This window comes from Salvelinus sp. IW2-2015, unplaced genomic scaffold (assembly GCF_002910315.2).
Source record: "Salvelinus sp. IW2-2015 unplaced genomic scaffold, ASM291031v2 Un_scaffold5521, whole genome shotgun sequence".
Classification (NCBI taxonomy): Eukaryota; Metazoa; Chordata; class Actinopteri; order Salmoniformes; family Salmonidae; genus Salvelinus; species Salvelinus sp. IW2-2015.
In genome coordinates, this window is record NW_019946786.1 from 96875 (window position 1) to 105096 (window position 8222).

General features: G+C 45.7%; 2 long non-coding RNA genes across 3 annotated transcripts; one reads left to right on the forward strand and one right to left on the reverse strand.

The window, feature by feature from the left end:
• Positions 1-447: 447 nt before the first annotated feature.
• LOC139026700 (uncharacterized) lies at positions 448-3743 on the forward strand. 2 transcript variants are annotated; one of them, XR_011478603.1, is made up of 3 exons: positions 501-1219; positions 2980-3439; positions 3514-3743. It is a non-coding gene; the product is annotated as an uncharacterized lncRNA (long non-coding RNA). The 2 variants fall into 2 exon arrangements; XR_011478602.1 differs by having other exon boundaries at positions 448-1219; positions 2980-3743.
• A 257-nt stretch (positions 3744-4000) lies between these two features.
• Positions 4001-4441, reverse strand: LOC139026701 (uncharacterized). Its single transcript, XR_011478604.1, has 3 exons — positions 4418-4441; positions 4195-4207; positions 4001-4090 (listed from the first exon to the last, which is right to left on the reverse strand). It is a non-coding gene; the product is annotated as an uncharacterized lncRNA (long non-coding RNA).
• Between the last annotated feature and the right edge of the window lie 3781 nt (positions 4442-8222).

The following is an 8222-nucleotide window of genomic DNA, read 5'->3' on the forward strand; positions in this document are numbered from 1 at the left end:
TGGACTGGGCTGCTGTAGTCAACAGGGCTGGGACCAGGCTGCTGTAGTCAAACCGGGCTGGGACTGGGCTGCTGTAGTCAACAGGGCTGGACCAGGCTGCTGTATCAAAACCGGGCCGGGACTGGCTGCTGTAGTCAAACAGGGCTGGGACCAGGCTGCTGTAGTCAAACGGGGCTGGGACCAGGCTGCTGTAGTCAAACCGGGCCGGGACTGGGCTGCTGTAGTCAAACAGGGCTGCTCTAGTCAAACAGGGCTGCTGTAGTCAAACTGGGCTGGGACCAGGCTGCTGTAGTCAAACGGGGCTGGGACCAGGCTGCTGTAGTCAAACCGGGCCGGGACTGGGCTGCTGTAGTCAAACAGGGCTGGAACTGGGCTGGGACTGGACTGCTGTAGTCAAACTGGGCTGCTGTAGTCAAACAGGGTGCTGTAGTCAAACTGGGCTGGGACCAGGCTGCTGTAGTCAAACGGGGCTGGGACCAGGCTGCTGTAGTCAAACCGGGCCGGGACTGGGCTGCTGTAGTCAAACAGGGCTGGGACCAGGCTGCTGTAGTCAAACCGGGCTGGGCTGAAGGACAGGCTTCTGTAGTGGAAACCTCAACAGTATAGATAATAAATGAATCCAAACGGTCTGACCTGGGTTCCAGGTCATTATTCTGAGGGAACCCACAGGTATTTATACACACTGCAGTCTGGACCAACTCAACAACACACAGGTATTTATACACACTGCAGTCTGGACACTCAACAAACACACAGGTATTTATACACACTGCAGTCTGGACACTCAACAACACACAGGTATTTATACACACTGCAGTCTGGACACTCAACAACACACAGGTATTTATACACACTGCAGTCTGGACACTCAACAACACACAGACTATGTTACATCCTAGTGTGTCATTGCAGAAGTAACAGGGGGGACGATTCATAAAACGTAGTTTTCATTATTTTATCTCTACAGTTTACAACATGGTCAGCCGTAGCAAGAGACTGGTTTTTGGTGTGTAATTTGTCCCTTGTAGATCCTGTTACTTAACTGTGTATCTTGCCTCCACAGGTCTTCTAGGAGAGGGCCGTACAGGCAGCCAAGGCCCCGCCGGTAGACCAGGCAGCCAGGGCACCCCAGGACGACCGGGCACCCCTGGATCCACGGGCCCTGCTGGYGCTGCTGGCTACTGTGACCAGAACTCCTGTTTGGGYTACAACGTTGGAGGTAACCACCATCAGAACACATAGATATCACTATCTATAAGTTCTGGATACTGTAGGACTGAGATTACTAGGAGGAACTGGGTTTTATACCACAGTAAATCTGATGGATACTGTGTATGGTTATGCACTGAGTGTACAAAACATTAAGAACACCTTCCTAGTATTGATGTTGTCCTCAGAACAGCCTCAGTTCTTTCGGGTCATGGACTCTACAAGGTGTCGAAAGCGTTCCACAGGAATGCTGACCCATGTTGACTCCAATGCTTCCCACAGTTGTGTCAAGTTACCCCGTTCAAAGGCACTTAAATGTCTTTCCCATTCAGCCTCTGCATGACACACATACACAATCCATTTCTCAATTGTCTCAAGGCTTAAAAATCCTTCTTTAACCCGTCTCCTCCCCTTCATCTACACTGATTGAAGTGGATTTAACAAAGTGACATCAATAAGGGATCATAGCTTTCACCTGGATTCACCTGGTCAGTCTGTCATGGAAAGAGCAGGTGTTCTTAATGCTTTGTACACTCAGTGTATACTGTTCCTGAATTCAATCAAAACAGAAATGTAGAAAGAGAGAGTAACAGTAACTGCTGTGTGTGTCAGATCTAAAGTCTTCTCTTCATCCTACGYTGCAGCAGAGTCATGTCATTCTAGTCAGCTGCTGTTTCCACACAGTATTTTGAAGGGGACGATGACCCAGTGGTTAGTTGGTGTTATTTTCATTAGATGAAATGAAAGACACTTGACGATGTTTATTGCAGATCATTTCAGGACATAAACAACTCCAGTGTCTGGCTCCGCCCCTGACTTTACAACTAGTAAAAGTATTTTCCCAGWGACTGACTAACTGGCGACTGGTAAATCCTACACAGATTGACATTGTAATTGTCCCTATAAATTTCGTAAAGTATTTTGGAGCTATTGAAATGTTGTGTGTCCGTGTGTTCTCGTGAAGACGTTTTATACCCTATGCATGTTTAATATGACTGCCCATGTCCTTAGTTTATTTTATTTAACTAGGCAGTCAGTTAAGAACAAATTCTTATTTATAATGACGGCCTAACCCCGACCAAACCCGCCCTATGGGACTCCCAATCACCACCCCAGATGTGATACAGCCTGGATTCGAACCAGGACTGTAGTGACGCCTCTTGCACTGAGATGCAGTGCCTTAGACCGCTGCGCCACTCGGGAGCCCACTTAGTGGGCCTGCTTTCCTATTGACTGGTTATTACTTCACTGCTAACTTGGTCTAAATGATATTAACACGAAGACAATTATGCTACAGCTGTTTTGATTGAATTCAGGCAGCGTTATGTCATTGAAACAATTTGGTTCATTCTCACAGATGTGGTAAAAAATGGTGTTGTATCACTTTAAGAGGGGAGTGCCTCTTCCAGCAATGTGTAGTGTGCATTTGACCAAAATGCCTCCCCATAACTTGTGCATGACTGAGTTCTATTCTGTTAGTACACTGGATGACAAAAACCATGTATCCTGTGTGACTCTCATTTCACTGTTCTACATCTTTATGACATTTTCTTACATTAAGAGAAATAAAGATTAGATTACAGCACTATGTTGTGCCTGTACGTGTCTGCTTCAGAGCATCAGAGATGCTATCAGAGATACTGCCAGCACAACCACTAGTGGCCATGTGGTATTGGAATGGTAGGCATGTTGGTGTTATGTGGTCTGGTATCTGTACTGACGTAAGGTACGTGTTTCTCTCTGTCTCATCTGTTCTGGTTCTAACTCAAGGAGGACAGGAACAGGAATATGAGAATGACTACTGACAACATTCTCTTAGTTCCAGACACCCTCTCCTCCCTCCCTCCTCCCTCCCTCCCTCCCCCTCCCTCCCTCCCTTCCTTCTTCCGCACAAAAAGAGACCATCAGACACAGTCTACTCCCTCCCCTTATAAAGAGGCCATCAGCCACCCTCTCCTCTCCCCTCCCCTCATAAAGAGTCCATCAGCCAACCTCTCCTCTCCCCTCATAAGAGACCATCAGCCACCCTCTTCCTCTCCCCATAAAGAGAACATCAGCCATTCTCTCCTCTCCTCTCCCTCATAAAAGAGACCATCAGCCACCCTCTCCTCTCCCCTCATAAAGAGTCCATCAGCCACCCTCTCCTCTCCCCTCATAAAGAGACCATCAGCCACTCTCTCCTCTCCTCTCATAAAGAGTCCATCAGCCACCCCTCCTCCCCTCATAAAGAGTCCATCAGCCACCCTCCCTCTCCCCTCATAAAGAGACCATCAGCCACTCTCTCCTCTCCTCTCCCTTATAAAGGACCATCAGCCACCCTCTCCTCTCCCCTCATAAAGAGTCCATCAGCCACCCTCTCCTCTCCCCTCATAAAGAGGACCATCAGCCACTCTCTCCTCTCCTCTCCCCTTATAAAGAGACCATCAGCCACCCTCTCCTCTCCCCTCATAAGAGTCCATCAGCCCACCCTCTCCTCTCCCCTCATAAAGAGTCCATCAGCCACCCTCTCCTCTCCCCTCATAAAGAGACCATCAGCCACTCTCTCCCTCTCCCTCCCCTTATATAAGAGACCATCAGCCACCCTCTCCTCTCCCCTCATAAAGAGTCCATCAGCCACCCTCTCCTCTCCCCTCATAAAAGACCATCAGCCACCCTCTCCTCTCCCCACATAAATAGACCATCAGCCACCCTCTCCTCTCCCCTCATAAAGAGACATCAGCCACCCTCCTTCTCCCTTATAAAGAGCCATCAGCCACCCTCTCCCCTCCCCCTTTCTTTCCCCAATAGAGACATCACTACCCACCTCCCTTCACCCTCACTTACCTCTTGAGATCACCACCACTGTGTTCAAACAATCGCTTCCCTCTCCATCTATCTCTGCCTTCATCAGACACCTGTGTGTTGATCTTGCTTCCCTCTCCATTCTATCTCTGCCTGTACATCAGACACTGTGTTGATCTTGCTTCCCTCTCCATCTATCTCTGCCTGTCATCAGACACTGTGTATTGATCTTGCTTCCCTCTCCATCTTATCTCTGCCTGTCATCAGACACTGTGTATTGATCTTGCTTCCCTCTCCATCTACTCTGCCTGTCATCAGACCACTGGTGTATTTGATCTTGCTTCCCTCTCCATCTATCTCTGCCTGTCATCAGACAGTGTGTTGATCTTGCTTCCCTCTCCATCTATCTCTGCCTGTCATCAGACACTTGTGTGTTGATCTTGCTTCCCTCTCCATCTATCTCTTGCCTGTCATCAGACACTGTGTGTTGATCTTGCTTCCTCTCCATCTATCTCTGCCTGTCATCAGACACTGTGTATTGATCTTGCTTCCCTCTCCATCTATCTCTGCCTGTCATCAGACACTGTGTGTTGATCTTGCTTCCCTCTCCATCTATCTCTGCCTGTCATCAGACACTGTGTGTTGATCTTGCTTCCCTCTCCATCATCTCTGCCTGTCATCAGACACTGTGTGTTGATCTTGCTTCCCTCTCCATCTATCTCTGCCTGTCATCAGACACTGTGTGTTGATCTGCTACCCTCGCATCACATCACCCCGCTGGAAAACAATCCATCTGGATTTTTCTAAAGTCACGAATCAGAAATATTGTTTCCTAAGACAATGCTTTGCTCCAGCCGCCACCAGCCGCCATCTTCCTTCCTCCCTGTGTATATCTTCTCTCTCCTGATCAAGGCATCCTTGTGAATGACAAACACTAATCAGACTCCCACTTACTCCCACTGGTGTGGCTCACCTCCCTCGTATACATCCACGGCTTACACACTGTGTTCTTCTTTCTCACTGCAGTAATATTGTGCCTGTGGCTCTCTGTCTGCTTTTCTCCTGTACGTCATTCTGCTAACCCAGATGCTACCCCGGGCAACAAGCTAACAACCGCAGAACAACAAGCTAACTTAGCGGGTGGTTTAGAAAGAGGTTGCTAGTGATGACACCCCATTGATCTAGATGTTCCTCACCATAGTACAACAACTCCCCCACACCAACTACCAAAACTATCCCCCCACTGGCCGTTATGACCCCCGTGGATTACTACAACGATGATGAAGACGAGGAGGAAGCGAGGAGGAAGAGACCCATTCGCTGGGTATAGAGGCTACCCCCCTCAGTACTACCAGCCCAAATACCCTCCCCCCCTGCACGCCCTGCACCCCCAATCCCACTCCAGGACACTGAGATAAAGGTCCCCAGGGATAATGATGAGCCGTTTCTCCAGAGATGTGGTCACACAGAGAAGAGCCACCGCTAACACAGACCAGACTGGACAGACAGGACAGACTGGGACAGAGGAGCGATGCTGCAGCAGATACTGAAGGAGAGGTGGAGGTGATTGGAGAAACTCCAGACAGTCAACCACCTCTCTATGTCCCTGTGGGTTAATGAAGATGTCAAAAAATATGTTGGGTATGCCTCAGTTGCCCCCGTGTCGCTAGCCAGGGTCTCCTGTATGATAGCGCTGTCAGATTAGGATATCCGAAAAGTGCCTGATTTGTGTAAATGCTGGTGTGTGGGATGTAGGGGGACTGAGAAGAAAGAAGCTATCCCCAGTGGTGTACATTCAAATCACTTACCTTTGTAGGGAAGTTGCATGCAGCCTTTGAGCCAGCGCATTGAAATGACTGGACTGTGTCTTTGGGTTGATGTGTAATAAATCAAACATCTTTTTTTTGTAATTTGACATTATGAATGGATGACATTTGTACCGGCTGTCAGCTCTTTAAACCATGTGTCATTTACATTATAGTGCTTCCATGTTGACTTTACCCTCAATCTTTAAAGTTGTCAAGACAGTTCTCACAATGATTTCTCACTATTTGTGTACAATGGCCTCTCTTCTTGATTTAATATGATACATTGTGACCTCTGTTGAAGCAGCTTTCCCCCCCCCCCCACTGTTATTGTACGATGAGGAAGTTGTTTTTTAAGCATGCCTAAACATTGAGGAACCAAACTTCAACCACTGTCCTATCAAAGAAAACTACAGCTATTGTAAGACTCTCAAGCGTTCTCGTCCAATCGTACTGTTATCGCATTGTTAATCGACATGGACTTGGTCTTGTACGATCTGGGTGTTAGTTATGCTTACTCTTGTCACAGGCAACGACAGAGAAGGTGCTAGGAGACTTGTGATGAGCTCCACAAATCTGAAGTTTAATGTTTTCCTTATTGCCTTTCCAATGTGTGTTGTTATTATTGATGATTATGCAACGTGGTGGCCGTCCACTGTGAGGAGAGTGTTGAATATAGTTAGGCCTGTGGTCTAATTTGTGTTTTTTGGACAGAAATGGAATCCGAAATGTAGAATGTAGAAACTAAGGTACCAGTGAAATGTCTCATCAGACCAGACCACCAAACCTTTGAAACTGATTTAGGAAGTTATTTATTATTACTTTATTATTTGTTTTATAACCAATAAAACTGTAATACAACAGTGTTCTGTAGCTCGGTGTTTGATTAGTAGGGTCTGTTGAACTAGGTTTAAGTCAGTGGCGGTTGGTGCCGTTTGAAGATGAGGGAGGACCATTTATTTTCTCATGAGCACAGCCTTATTTCTATTACAGCATTTTTTGGATGACTGTCATTCATATTCCATTCACCCAGTTCAATGTGACAGTGATAGGTTTAGGTTACTGTCATTCATATTCCATTCACCCAGTTCAATGTGACAGTGATAGGTTTAGGTTACTGTCATTCAATATTCCATTCACCCAGTTCAATGTGACAGTGATAGGTTTAGGTTACTGTCATTCATATTCCATCACCCAGTTCAATGTGACAGTGATAGGTTTATGTTACTGTCATTCATATTCCATTCACCCAGTTCAATGTAACAGTGATAGGTTTATGTTACTGTCATTCATAACCCATTCACCCAGTTCAATGTGACAGTGATAGGTTTTAGGTTACTGTCATTCATATTCCATTCACCCAGTTCAATGTGACAGTGATAGGTTTATTTTACTGTCATTCATATTCCATTCACCCAGTTCAATGTGGACAGTGATAGGTTTTAGGTTACTGTCATTCATATTCCATTCACCCAGTTCAATGGACAGTGATAGGTTTTAGGTTACTGTCATTCATATTCCATTCACCCAGTTCAATGTGACAGTGATAGGTTTAGGTTACTGTCATTCATATTCCATTCACCCAGTTCAATGTGACAGTGAAGGTTTAGGTTACTGTCATTCATATTCCATTCACCCAGTTCAATGTGACAGTGATAGGTTTAGGTTACTGTCATTCATATTCCATTCACCCAGTTCAATGTGACAAAGTGATAGGTTTAGGTTACTGTCATTCATATTCCATTCACCCAGTTCAAGTTGACAGTGATAGGTTTAGGTTACTGTCATTCATATTCCATTCACCCAGTTCAATGTGACAGTGATAGGTTTAGGTGTACTGTCATTCATATTCCATTCACCCAGTTCAATGTGACAGTGATAGAGTTTAGGTTACTGTCATTCATATTCCATTCACCCAGTTCAATGTGACAGTGATAGGTTTAGTTACTGTCATTCATATTCCATTCACCCAGTTCAATGTGACAGTGATAGCGTTTAGGTTACTGTCATTCATATTCCATTCACCCAGTTCAATGTAACAGTGATAGGTTTAGGTTACTGTCATTCATATTCATTCACCCAGTTCAATGTGAACAGTGATAGGTTTAGGTTACTGTCATTCATATTCCATTCACCCAGTTCAATGTGACAGTGATAGTTTAGGTTACTTCATCATATTCCATTCACCCAGTTCAATGTGGACATGATAGGTTTAGGTTACTGTCATTCATATTCCATTCACCAGTTCAATGTGACAGTGATAGTTTAGGTTACTGTCATTCATATTCCATTCACCCAGTTCATGTGACAGTGATAGGTTTAGGTTACTGTCATCATATTCCATTCACCCAGTTCAATGTGACAGTGATAGGTTTTAGGTTACTGCTATTATATTCCATTCACTCCAGTTCAATGTGACAGTGATAG